Here is a 12,350-nt window from a genome sequence, read left to right on the forward strand (position 1 = left end):
GTCTAATTGCTCCCAGCTTGCCAGCAAGATTTATTCTCATGATAAACTCTTCTTCTGCAGCAACACTAGTGGCTAGGAGATGGTGATTTAGGTTGCTTTTTTGGGGGATTGCCAGGCCAGACGAGGTCTGAAGACTGGTTGAATAGATCCTTCCCTTCCCTTCCCTTCCCTTCCCTTCCCTTCCCTTCCCTTCCCTTCCCTTCCCTTCCCTTCCCTTCCCTTCCCTTCCCTTCCCTTCCCTTCCCTTCCCTTCCCTTCCCTTCCCTTCCCTTCTTTCCCTTCTTTCCCTTCCTTCCCTTCTTTCCCTTCCTTCCCTTCCTTCCCTTCATATTCCCTCCTTCCTTTTCCATATTTTGTGCAGGCATGCTGCTCAGTCATGAGGACACTGAACGCCATGCCAAGGGTAAGAAATACCTGGCAGGGGTTGGTTTTGAGCCTAGCAGCTTCTCCTTCTGTAACCCGGAGAGCACAACTTCACCTGCAGAGCACCTCAGGCAGTGACAGCTCTTGTACTGAGCAAGTCAGACTTCGAAAATTCCCTCGAATGTACTTGAAAAAGGTGGGTAAGAAGTGGAATTTATAAGGAAAATGATCTGAGAACTGACTTGGTGTGAGTGAATTAAGATGATATTACAAGCCTGACTGAATGTGATTAGAATTGAGAAAACAGCCAGGCTAGAATTTCAGGGTGGAGAGGTGACCTGGTTTGCATTAGAGCCCAAAGACCCTCATGGAAATTAACAGCTGTGTTTGCCCAGTGTCAGAAATACACCATGTAAACTCTGCTTTGGATGGTTGAATCCCTCAGAACTGGGGTTTTCTGATTCCAGCAACAAGATTTGGACGAAAGAGGTCTGGCTGGTACAAAGCTAACAGGACTGTGATAAATGAGAAACCATCTGTGTGCTGTATTCAAGCTTTCAGCAAGAGAATTCTCCTCTGACCAAAACAGGCTTCCTGAGAAGAAACTTGTTTATTTGTAAATGGGTTCTAGCTTCAGTCACTAGAGTATATGTGTGTGTGTGTGTGCATGTTTTGTTTCCCTCGAAGGGTTCTCCATCTGTACAGGCAAGGATTTGCCAGCCCATGTGTTTCTTTGTTCAACAGTAAGCCAACAGCAGCAGTTCTCACCTCTAGTATGCCCTAAAGACGAGGCTGGTGCAGTCAGGTGTGATGGATCAGTGGGGTTTGCAGCTCTTGGGATCCCCCAAACTGTTGGGGTTCAGAGGGATGGCTTTGGGTAACTCAGGCCAGCTTTAAGCTTCACCCAGGATGCAGGGATATACAAACCATGGTATATCTAGGCCAGCAGCTTGCTGCTGAGAGCTGTTCTGTTTAACCCCAACAGTGTTGAGCTCTGCTCTTCCCCTGGGACAACAACTTCCATGAGGACTTGTACACGGCATGTCCCATTTGCTGCTTCATGCTTTAATTGCATGTCCTGCTGAACAGCAGCACTCTCTCCAATGTAAGCATCCCCTGAGCTGTGTCAGTATGCACAGATGCTAGTAACTAGCCAGATTTTGGCTTGACCTTGCTAAGAGTGCCTTCTGGAACAAGAGGTTTTTTTTTTTCTTAGACACATAAATCCTTTTCAAAGTCAGCTGAGCAAAATGTGGTCATCAGCATAGTTTTATAATGTCTAAGCAATGTTTTTCCAAAAGATAAAAAAGTTTGCAGAATAAAGAAGAGACACGTGCTTAAGCTGTTGCTTCATCTCTTTGCATGTCATTTATCCGTAAGATTGGCTGCTGCCCAAAGGACCTTTCACGGAGCAAAATGAAGAATGTGTCTATTTTGGCATCAGTTGCCCCAAGAGAAGTGTGTGTATTCTCCTGGTAGTTTCCTACAAAGCATCTGGGCTGGGAGTCACGTTGCTTAACCGTGTCGGGGTGGGAAGAGTGAAGGGTCTCCCCTCTATGGCTTGCTTCTTGGCTTTGGGTACAAACCCCACAAGAGAAGGATGTCACCTTGTTCTTCCACCATCCGGTTCCATAGGGCTGCCCTTGCTCCAGGACTGCCGAGCATTTCTCAACAAAACTCAAAGAGTTCCTCCATAAGCAAAACCTGCTGTGATATCATGCAATGAGCCAAATGGGACTGGCAAGGTCAACAGCTGCTGGATGTTCAAATGAGTCTGCGAGTTGCTCCCTTTGTGTGAGGTCTTCTAATTTACACCTCCTTTCTGCAGGAAAACCAAGTGGGGCAACCCCACCTGGCCTCCTCGTTCCTCTGCTCCATCACCAGCAGTTAAGCCTTTACAACAAAGCTAATGTTTCTCTTGCAGGCACTAAATTTAGCAATTGTTTACCAAGAGGTTCTTAAAATTAGAAGGTTCTGATGCACCTGAGTACTTGAGGAAGAGAGGGGACCCATCAGTGAGGGCCATGACCTCTCACTCTGCTCTGCCTTCTCTAAACCCAGCGGCCTCCTCATCATGGTCACTGAATCAAAGAATGGCTTGGGTTGGAAGAGACCTCAACGATCATGTAGTTCTGATTCCCCTTTTCCACAGGCAACTCAACAGTGGGATGAAGGCTGGGTAGAAAGCAGAGATGGGAGCAACGATGATGGTAAGGGCTGCCCAATTTCCTAGGAAAACTCGGTGATGTTACTGGGGAACTTGGACGTCTGTCCCCAGCTGCACATTTCTTGTCTGAACCTCGAACATGGCAGCAAGAAATGCTGCCATGGCAGTAAGCTTTGGATAGAGAGTACTTGGAAAAGCTGAAATGAGTTTCCAATGCTTCTATTGCACCAGAAGTGTGGTGGTATTGTGGGCCAACTCCTGGCTTGGGGCTCAACATGCCTTCTTCTACAAGCCCTCATGCATCTGTGGTGAGTGGAGAACGCATTTGGTGCCACAGGGGCACAAAGCTGCACATGACTGTGCCGTCATGCAATGAAGGCACCATCTGGGTTGCAGCTTCTCTAGTTCATGTAATGCTTGCAGCACAATTTTTTGGCACGGAGCTGTGCATGTTTGCACTGTTGAACTCTTTTCCCCACTGTGTCTGCTTGCATAGTGGGTATCATCCAGGATGTGCAAGGGATGTTACTTATAAAACACGGCAAATGATGAGGGGAGTTGAGTGGAGGGAATCTGGGTGTCCAGAGCAGGTTTAGAAGGCACCCTGTTGTTACTACATGAAGGACCTGAAAAAAACAGGCAAATGCAGCACACCAGAAGCACGTGCAATGAGTGGATGCTGAAACTGCAAGCGGTGAAGTGATGGAAAGTGATGGAAAGATACAAGAAGTGTCCTCAGACCTGCAGTTTGCAGGTTGGATGTTTTTCCCTTCCTCTGTCTGTCCTTGGGGTGACACCACCGGTTTCTCCTTGGTGTTGCAATGACTTTCAGCCGCACGGTGTCACAAACCGAGGAAAGATGAATTTGTGCTGCCATCTCGTGGCTAAAAAAAGACTTCTCAAGGCCTATAAAAGCCTTTATATACATAAACATAGAAGTGTCGTTCATCAGTGGGTTCTGTTTCTTGTCAGTGAGGACGAAGGACCCAAAAACAGACGATCCATAAACAGGTGATAGAATCATAGAACCATTAAGATTGGAAAAGAGTTTCTAAGTCCAAGCCCAACCTGTCCCACCATGCCCATAATCACATCCCTCAGGGCCACATCTCCATGGCTATGGAACATCTCCAGGAATGATGACCCCACCACTCCCTGGGCAGCCTATTTCTACCCTGGGGTATCTGGGGGCAGAGCTGGAAAGTGAATAGAAGATGCTGGATGATTTCCAGTCATGATTTCCAGTCTCTCAGAGCCCATATCTGTGAGATTTTTGGCTCTTTAGAGACCTAGTGGCAGTTTCTCAGTGTCCTGGGCAACAGTAAATCCTCACCTGCTTGACCCACAAATGCCAAGGTTGGCATCACTGCATGGCTGGCATGAGCCCTTATAGAGATAATAGCAATAGACCCATAGCAAAGGAGGGCCCAATGGTGATGTGCTGAATTTGTTGGATTTCCCTGAGTTTATGGGACATGTGAGAGTTGGGTGATCCCTATGGGTCCATTGCCTCTCTGGATATTCTATGATTCTATGTTTTTTCATGGGTAGAATGGGTGACTTCCAGAGGGCAATGTGCAAAGCATTTGGAAATGAGCATTGCCAAATGGTAAAGCAACTGCACAGGGAGTGCTTCAGAGGCTGGAAGAATTGCTTTATAGGGGTAGAGATGGCAAAATAAATAAATTGGCAAAGCAAAGCGTGCGTTGTTTGGCTGGGCAGCAGTGAGGGCTGAGCTGGTGTGTGTCCAGAGAGGGCTTTGCAGGTGCCCAGGGTGAGGATGAGGGAGATTTGGGGCTTTTGTGAGTGTTGTGGGTGGCAGAGCTGGGAGAGCAAGCACAGAACTGTCAGCACAGGAACGTACCAATGTTTTCTGCAGTGCTGTGCCAAAAGCCACCAGCTGAGGGCCATAAATCTCCAGGAAAACCTCGGTTTGGGGAAGCAAAATTCTCCCTCTCTGTCCTGGTGCACAGCATCTGAAATAAAGCTGGAAGCTATGAGGTTACCTGCTTACTGACAAGCCAACTTCCATGTCCAAAGTGGTTCTTCATCCCTGAGGATAGTATTTGATAATGCCAGGTCATGCTTACGCCTGGAGACCTCATGGCTGTGTACAGCAGCCTGGAAGGAGGTTGGAGTGAGGAGGCCTCTGTTCCCAGGTAATAGCAATAGGATGAGAGGTGATGGCCTTGAGTTGTGCCAGGGAACGTTCAGGTTGAGTATTAGGAAACATTCCTTCTCAAAAAGAGTGGTCAGCATTGGCACGGGCTGCCCAGGGAATGGTAGAGTCAGCATCTTTGGAGGTGGTGAAGAACTATGGAGCTGTGGCACTGAGGGACGTGGTTATGGGCATGGTGGGGGTGGATTGGGTTGGACTTGGAGGTCTTAGACCTCTTTTTCAACTTCAGTGGTTCTATGATTCCATGTCTCATTGTGTCTGACATACTTAATCTCTCCTTTGCCATGGGAGATTTAATCCATCCTTCTAGTTTCTGCCAGTCTTTCAATTAAAACCTCAGCTGAATCCCCATATAGCAACCTCTGCTGAGGAGGGCTGGGTGATTTCCACTGGCTGAGCCAAAGGAAACCTTCCTGCAATTACTTTTAAGCACCAAAACTTTGCCATCCCCAGGACAGGGGATATCAAGCTGCCACAGCTGGCTCCAAATGGGGCAGGCCTTCAGCACAATCAGGTTGGAGGTACAGAGGCTTTTTCCCTTAATGCGTTTTTATCCCAGGATTAATTTTAGACCGAGTGTCTCCTCTGCCTGAATCACAACACGACTTATTGTATGGCCTTCCCAGCCAGGGAAGGCTCTTCCCATAACTCCATCTTCTATCCTGAGTCTTGCAGGACCTCGTTTCCAGATGGAAATGCTGCGTTTGAAATAACACAAATCCCCAGTTCGTGAAAAGAAGTTCTGAGGTGTTTCCACCTTCAAATAACTTGTACTCTCTGATAATCTGCATGGAAATGAAAAGCAGTGGGAGGAGCAGATGGACAGCCAGAATAAATAACAGTGCATCAGAGGCGGATGGAAAAGGTGGATTTGGATAAAGTGACCCTTTAATTATCGGGATCTGCACACAGGTATCAGTGCAGCTGAGTCACAGTCTTATTTGCTCGAAGTGAAAACTCTTGGTATATTTATATCTATATACACACATTCTCATGGTGTGTGCACTCTTTATAGATACATATTTCATAAATATAAGATTACAATGGCAATTACGCGGCTACAATTATGAATTGCAACTATGAATTGCAATCTACATCCACAATATACTCTCCCAAGCAGGGACTGCCAGTAAAGAATCACAGAAATGCAGGGGTTGAAAGGACCTGGAGAGATCATCGAGTCCAACCCCCCTGATAAAGCAGTTCCCCACAAGTCTTGAATATCTCCACAGAAGGACATTCCATCACCTTTCTGGGCAACCTGCTCCAATATAGAACCCTAAAGCAGCTGCCTGATCCTGAACAAATCAAGCCAGCTCCAAACTCATTTTCTTCCAGGACATCTTTCCAAACCTCACTCTGGCTGTGCACTCCCCACCCTCCTCCCTATTCCATTCAGCCCATGCATGTCACATCCTTGCCATGCTGTAGTGTCACTGCGGCCACGTGGGCTGCACCAGAGCAAGAATTTCCACTGGGAAATGCAAGGATGGAAGAGAAGGAGCTTTGCTGAGCCCACCGATACCTTGAGACACGGGCCTACAGCAACTCACCTTGACTGGGGACATGGCTTAGTGGGCATGGGGCAACAGCTGGACTTGTTGATCTTAGGCAAAAGTATTAAAAAACTCTGACCAGACAGAGTTTCTCAGATTTGTGTAAATCATTGTGGATCCACCAAATTATACGTAACCCCAAAGACTTTAAGTTCTTGACAGAGAGAGTGGTGAGGTGCTGGAACAGCTGCCCAGAGAGGCTGTAGATGCCCCGTCCATCCCTGGAGGTGTTCAAGGCCAGGTTGGATGGAGCCCTGGGCAGCCTGGGCTGCTATGAAAGTGGGTTGGGGCTTCATGATCCTTGAGGTCCCTTCCAACCCTGGCCATTCTGTGACTTACTCCAACTTGCTCCTGATGGGAAAGCTGGAGCATTACAGACACACCATAGGGATGCTTTCACTGACTCTCTGATGCACCTCGAAGTGGCTGGAAATGGGTGAAAATGGGTTCTGGGAGCAGTTTTGACAGTGTTAAGAAAATAAAAACCAACACCAACTCAACAGAATTCTTTCTAATCTACACAGCCCTTCATATTTGCTGGGCAATGACTCCATTTCCCGCAAGGAGGTAGAATGTGAATTATTTATGGGGAGTTTCTGAAGTTAAGTCCCAAGTCCCACAGAAATCATTTCATTGCAGTAAAGCACACCACTCTGTTTCAGTATGGAAAGTGGAACACATGGACCATATAAAAAGCATAGAATCATCGAATACCCTGAGTTAGAAAGGACCCACAAGGACCATGGAGTGCTGGACTGAGGGCTTCCTTTGTTTCCTCCATGGGCTTCAATATAGAGGATGAAGGTGGCTGAAATGGAAAACAACTTTCAAAATGGTGCTTGAGCTCTCTTTCTAATCATCCCCAAGTCTACATTAGCTGAAACACTGCCCCACACAAGTATTTCAATGTGGATTCCAGATGTCATCTGGCTCACACTGGGGTCTCCCTACTTGATAGAACTTGCAGTTTTGGTTTTGGGGTAAAATATGAATGGGGCAGACAAGAGAGCTCTCTGCCCCTGTTGTTTGTTGGAGAGAAACCCAGCCATGAACATTAACTGACCCTCAATTTATCTCAGGAGGACTTTCCTGGGTGGTCCAGAGCACCTGGCAAGACATTATAAAGCAGTTTAGATAGGACATGGTTGACTTAGTAAAGAAAAGATCATAGAAAAATTAAGTTTGGAAAACACCACTGAGATCATCAAGTCCAACCACATGCAAGGAATATAGGGAAGGATCACACATATTTGAAAAGCCTTAAGGTGTGATTGGGGGAATTGCAGCTCATACTTCTTTACAATTGCCCTAGGGAAATTAGTCTGAAACGATATTTAAAAGCAGGATAATGAAATTCACAGAGAGATGCTGATGATTGGAGAGCATGGGCCCACTGGCTCCCACTGAGGAATTGTGACTCAATGACCATGCCAGGAAAATGGTGGCTGAAGGAGACCTGCTCCACTCTGTGCATTTGGAGATCCAGAAGGTTTCTAACCAGGTCAGAGGCCCTAAAGGCCTTCCTGAGGGAACTCAGGGGTTGCAGGATGAGTGGGAAACTGTTGTTGTGGCTCTGCAGCTATCCTAGGAGAAAGTAAAGAGGAGGATTAAATAGGCAGGTAGGGTGCTCAGTCCCAGCTGTGCTGGTTAATGTGCTGATACCTGGCTTAGAAAGAGAAGCAGATGGATCTGCTGATGGCACAGAGCTAATTTAGGTAGCCAAAAGCAAGGAGGAGCTTCAGAGATGCATAAACAAGGGAATTAATAGCATGGCAGAGGAGGTTAAGCCCTGGTAAAATGTAAGCTAACTCAGGAGAGTGGGGAAATCAAGCAAATCAGACAGGACAGGATTCTCAGATAACCTGTGTCTGCTCGAGAGTGACACTTCTGCATCAGCACAGACAGGTCAATACAAACCTCTTTTCACTCTGTAATTGCAGACAAGAAAGCCAACAAAACACCAGGTTTTATAAATAGTGGGATGCTGACTAATGCTGATAGGGCCTTCAGATAAAAATCAATGCTTGGTCTTAAAAAAAATAATGCCAAAGCCATGCAGACAGTCTTAGCTGAGATCTGGGGCTCTGGACTTTTGGACCTCTCAGCCCTTTTCCAGAAAGTCAAAGCCCTGATAGCACAGGAAAAACATGACTGCTTCTCTGTATAAGTTGTGCCATTTGCAGAGGGACAAATTTGCACTTTGCTGGCTCTCTTTTTTATGATATAGGCACACATAGTTTAATCTGTTCTCATCTCAGCTTTGTCCCTTCCTACCATTACTTCATTCATGATTTTGGGCTCACGGGTACAATGAAAATGTTGCAATTGCCTTAATATACATGGGGAATTTAACCTGATTAGGTGACTTGGGCTTATTTTTGCTGTCCATGCCCCATTAGGTAGTCAGCAGATCCTTCAGTGCCATGACTGCCCAGTGGGACCCAAGACCCCAGATCCCAGCACCACAACTTCTAATCTCATCACACCTCTTGGTTGCCCCTCACCAGATCAAGCTGCCCAGAGCCCCATCCAGCCTGTCCTTGAACACTTCCAATCTGACCACAGTCAAGATTTTTCAAGGGGATAAATAGAGATAATGATGAGTTCCATAGCACTTCTTGTACTGAAAGAGATCAGGGATGGCCAGAAACAAGAGAGGCAAAGCACAAGGGGAGATCAGCTACAGGATCAGTGGACTTTAATAAGGGAATGCTTATTAACAATCCTTCTGAACAGTCAGAATAACTGTAAGATTTACATTTATTCCCTCTAGAGTGGATTTTACCATCTTAGACAGGGCATTTTGTGGTTAAAAGCTGCATTTTGGGTGTTTATTGAAGTTCTATTTCAGACCAGAGCCTTTTGGTAACTGCAGCAGTTTCCTTCCTCTTTGCTCGGAGTCATTAAGGAGGAGGATAAAGAGAAGAGGAAGAACATGGTAGATGAAGTCGTGTTCCTCAGCAACGTGAAGCAATTGCTGTCACACCTGTTATATTAGATTGACACTGTGGGATAGGGAAATAACGGAAAAGGAAACACTGCCATTTGGATCCAAGACAAGAAGGGAACTGAGCGTCTTGGAGCTACAAAACCAAGACATCGTGACAACAGAGCCCTCAGAATTGGGTAACTGATGAAAGGAGCAATGCTTGTGATTCAAGAATGGCCCACGTGTCTAGAACCAGCTCAGAGCACCGCAGAAGAGCAACACGTGGTTAATGAGTTGGTAACACTAAAGAAAGCATTCTTCAGAGCTGGGTCAGTTTGGGACTAAGGAGGCAGAGATGTGGTGCCCATGTGAGCTGACCCTTGCACAGCTGAGCAAATTATTTATGTTCACCTATCTTGAAAGCAATGATTTCCAAAGAGAAAGAAATGGGGAGGAAAAAAAAGAGAAAAAAACCAAGTTTTTGTATATACCCGTGTACATACCTTTACAAGAGCTAGAAAATATGATTGTGATTTTATCATAAACTTCAGTTGCAATAAATAGACCATTTTATGTATCCACTGGGGAGGTCTGATGAAGATGAATTAGCATAAAAGTGACTCAATCTCCCTATGTCTAGATTCCTCTGATTACACTCCATTTGTTTTCTGCTTATAACGACAAGCTACTTTCACTCATCAGCAATGTTAGCACACAATTTTTTTTTTTCTAGCTGATGATACTTACATTTTTTTTTTTGTTTTGGAAAGAGTTCAGAGAAATCCAGAAAAAGACTGGCTTTTTTTTTTGTTAACTTTCAGGCTGAACGTTAGGAGAAAATTCTTCTCCAAAAGTGATGCAGTGGCACAGGCTGCCCAGGGAGTGGTAGAGTCACCATTCCTGGAGGTGGTCAGGAACTGTGGAGATGTGGCACTGAGGGATGTGATCAGTGGGCATGGTGGGATTGGTTGGGGTTGGACTTGGGAATCTTAAAGGTCTTTTCCAACCTTAATGATTCCACGATTCTATGAGTCTCCATGATCTGGTTTTATTCACCAGTATTTTTTGGTGATGTATCATTGAAAAATATGCCCATTCAACTCCATGTTTTCTCTTCCTAACTGCAAATTGGGTGTAATTCACCTACATACAGCATGTAGATCATCACGTTCATCCTCACCACCTCTTCTACAGCCAAAGATTCCCATCCTGCTCAGCCCGTCTGAAGTTTTTTCCAAAACTCTGGTCATTAATCCTCTCTGCTTAAACTTTTCTGAGTCTATTACATCTTTCCTCACAGTGTACAGCCAGAGTTAACACAACAATTTCAATTCTCATTCCACCAGGGATATCACTAAGTGCACACTATCATTACGTGCACAGCATGATGATGTTTTTCCTTTATTCTCAGTTCTTTTCCTAATAATCCCTAACAATGTTCTGGCCTTTTTTGACCATTGCTGGGTACAGAGCTGAGGTTCTCATTTCAGCTATTCACAAAGATTCAGCATCTCTTCGCTGAATGCTAATGACTGCTTTTGAGTGCATGACCACGTATGCATAGTTTTTTCCTCATCTATATTATTTTGCCCTCATTAGCACTACATTCATCACCTGGCAATGTAATATGTTGAGATCTCTTCTACAAGCATTTAGAATAACTGTTGACTGCCCTGAATAATGACAGATAACTACCAACCTGTTTATATCTTTCCCAGGATCTTTTTGAAATATTGTGACCAGTGTGGGCTCCAGCACCACTTAAGGGAATTTCTAACAACCCTTCTCCACTGTGAAAGGTGCCTGTTTAATCTACTTTTTTTTCTCCATTTATTCAATGAATTATTAAAGCAGAAGATCTTTCACTTTACCCCATCACAGCTCAGTGGATGACATCACTTCAGAGGAATTTGCAAAGTGAAACAAACAGACAAAAAACAGATAAATCTCAGGCTTGGCATAAATAAGCTTATTCCCAATTATGATTTGGGTAAATATGAAAAAAACAAAATCCATACTGCACTAGGCAACAAGTACCTAATGTGTCTTAAAAACATTACAGCCCCTGCATCTCTTCAAAAGGCAGTCACTAATGGAGGGATTGGGAACCAAAATAGATGAGGAAGGATTTGGAAATGTCTTCAAATGAATTAGAAATCTCTCAGCTGAGTGCTGAACAAAGGAGAAAAAGGCTTCCTGCACTGCAGCTCTATATGAGAGAGGCTGGGTGAGCCTCTTGCTTTGAGAGTCTTAGATCAAACAGAGCAGTGAAAGCACTATCAGTGATTGTTTTAAAGGAAAAGGGAAAAAAGATAGAAAGATTTAGCCTTCACATTTGTATAAATCATAAAGGGAAGGAGAGGAGATCTTTGTACTGAGGTCCGTTTTGGTCAACAGTAGGAGGTTCAGCACTAACGAACTGTTTTCTCCTTTCACCAAAACAGGTGCAATGTCTGAGCAATATTTTAACCTCAGCAGGACTTGCCAGGTCAGGCATAAAAATATAGACCAAGCAGCACATTATGAGAAATTAACCTGACTTCCTCTATAGGAAGAGCAGGAGTACAAACTTCTACATCAAGCCCATTACTTCTCCCTGAGCTAGAACACATATTCAAAACCTTTTTTTTTTTTTAAAAAAAAAAAAACATTTTTTTTTAGTCTCTCCAAAGTTTTGCATGTTAATACCTCACACATTGAGCTGCTGATGGGGAACCTTTATTTTTCTTTTTCTGGTGTGGATTATTATGTTGAACTCCAAAGTCCACTGAATCTAGCAACCTTTATCAGAAGTGTTTTCACTGAATACCTGAGGTCTTCAGCTTTAACTGCAGTTTCAAAGAAAGGAAAGCTAAAGGAAGAAAGCTGATTCTTCCCACTGAAGTGTTAAATCTTACGTTTGCCAAATCAGGTCAAGGGCATCACTTTGTCTGAAACTGTTGCATAATCAATGAATATTAAGATGTTACAATCACAAAATAAACAAGAGAGTTCGGCAAAGTAGATTATGATAACAAAAGAGAATAAATTGAAGGCTTACCCTTAGTTGAGCTCACCACAAAACACCAGAAGGAGGGATCTCCAGATGAGATCCTTCCCCACTGGTAGCAGCTCTTAAATAGGTCTAGGAGGGGTGAATTGCCTTCACCTGTGCTC

The sequence above is a fragment of the Tympanuchus pallidicinctus genome, unplaced genomic scaffold, assembly GCF_026119805.1.
Source record: "Tympanuchus pallidicinctus isolate F22 unplaced genomic scaffold, pur_lepc_1.0 scaffold2, whole genome shotgun sequence".
In the NCBI taxonomy this organism is placed as follows: domain Eukaryota; kingdom Metazoa; phylum Chordata; class Aves; order Galliformes; family Phasianidae; genus Tympanuchus; species Tympanuchus pallidicinctus.